This window comes from Genypterus blacodes, unplaced genomic scaffold (genome assembly GCF_046128005.1).
Source record: "Genypterus blacodes isolate CSIRO-AG114 ecotype Tasmania unplaced genomic scaffold, CSIRO-AGI_Gbla_v1 ptg000126l_1, whole genome shotgun sequence".
Classification (NCBI taxonomy): domain Eukaryota; kingdom Metazoa; phylum Chordata; class Actinopteri; order Ophidiiformes; family Ophidiidae; genus Genypterus; species Genypterus blacodes.
This window is the reverse complement of record NW_027466928.1, coordinates 107,501-109,534: the sequence shown is the minus strand read 5'-3', so window position 1 is coordinate 109,534 and position 2,034 is coordinate 107,501.

Here is a 2,034-nt window from a genome sequence, read left to right as displayed (position 1 = left end):
ACTGGACTGAGACTCTGTTCTGTGTCTCTCATGTTCAGTCGATCATATGTGTTGTCATCATGTGAGTTTGAGTCTCATCTCTCCTGGATGAAGTGAATCAGGACTTTCTCTGAGCTCAACAGTTCACCTGATTTGCTGAAGTGGAGTCGCTGGGTGTCTGTGAACACACACACACACACACACACACACACACACGTATAAGATGTATCACACTAAAGCAGTGATGATGATGATGATGATGATGAAGATGTGACTGTACCTCTGAGTTCTGCATACCAGCCCTGCAGAACCTGCTTCAGGTCCCTGCTATCCTCCTCCGATACAAACCTCCTGCCGTCTGAAGACAGGATCAGAGGTTAAAGGTCATTTCAATTTTCCTACACGTTGGTCTCACTGACACTAAGGAGAAATGTAAACAGGAAGTGAACGTCCATAGGAAACACAGCTGGGGACAGACTGCAGCCTGTGTGTGTGTGTGTGTGGTTCAGAGATCTGCTTCCTCTGGGGAGCAACATAATGGAGGTCTGCCAGGGGGGATAGTTACTGTCCTTGCCCAGAGGAGGAGGCTGTAAACAGAGCTGGAGGTCTGTTCTCCTCTGGACCAGGCTCAAGTCTTCACTGTGGTTTCCTGAATAAAACTATGTATTATATGCGATGCTGACTGTGTTATTTTCTCTGTGGGCTTTAGAGGCTAAAGAAGTTGTGGTCTCTCCGGCTCCTCCTGCTGTCGGGATCTCATCTCGCCGAATGAGGCCCTGCAGCTCTGAGGGAGACACCAGACCCGGTTTGAGGGTTTGAGGGTTTGAGGGGTTGAGGGTTTGAGGGTTTGAGGGGTTAAGGGGTTGAGGGTTTGAGGGTTTGAGGGGTTGAGGGGTTGAGGGTTTGAGGGGTTGAGGGTTTGAGGGTTTGAGGGTTTGAGGGGTTGGACTCACGTTTGCCCTTCAGGTACATCATGGACTGAGGACCCCAGTGGACGTTCAGCTAAAGAGAGCGGGGACAGGAAGTTAGAATGATAGATAATCATGATGCAGAACAATAGCTTGAAAAGTCGGAGGTGATGTTAAACCTTTTGTGCATCATGAGACTCGACAACCAGGGAGACGATCAGGAGGCAGCACGTCCACGTCTTCCTCTGAGCACAGACACAACCAGCATCACAAACACACAAACACAAACACACAAACAAAGAGGAGTGTTTGACATCTTATCTCCAAATAATCCAACCTATCATCTGACTGGAGATTCAGCTTCATGAACCTGTGGGACAAATGTGATCCATCTCCTGGTTCCACCTACCATGATGGCTGCTGTGAGGCTCCTGGACCTGCTCCTGCTCCTGCTCCTGGTCTTGCTCCTGGTCCTGGTCTTGCTCCTGGTCTTGCTCCTGGTCTTGCTCCTGGTCCTGGTGCTGGTCCTGGTCCTGGTCTTGCTCCTGCTCCTGGTCTTGCTCCTGGTCTTGCTCCTGCTCCTGGTCTTGCTCCTGGTCTTGCTCCTGCTCCTGGTCTTGCTTCTGCTCCTGGTCTTGCTCCTGGTCCTGGTGCTGGTCCTGGTCTTGCTCCTGGTCTTGCTCCTGCTCCTGCTCCTGCTCCTGGTCTTGCTCCTGGTCTTGGTCCTGGTCTTGGTCCTGGTCTTGCTCCTGGTTTTGCTCCTGCTCCTGGTCTTGCTCCTGGTCTTGCTCCTGCTCCTGCTGAAGCCTGTGTGGATCTGGCCGGCGCTCTGGCCTCTTTATATGTGTGTCTCCTTCGATCGGCGCCTGTGAGGCCTGGCGGGAATCCTGTTTACTCTCAGCTCACAAACAGAACAAAAACACCAGCTGACGTCAGAGCGCTGATTTAGAGTAATGAACATCAATACTATGGACGTGTGTGTGTGTGTGTGTGTGTGTGTGTGTGTGTGTGTGTGTGTGTGTGTGTGTGTGTGTGTGTGTGTGTTACTGCTGCAAACGTATGAGTAAGCAATTATATTTTCCCCAGAATCAGGAAATTTTTCTTGCTTGCTCTCTTCTGGTCGTCGTCTCCTTCACTTCATCCTAAT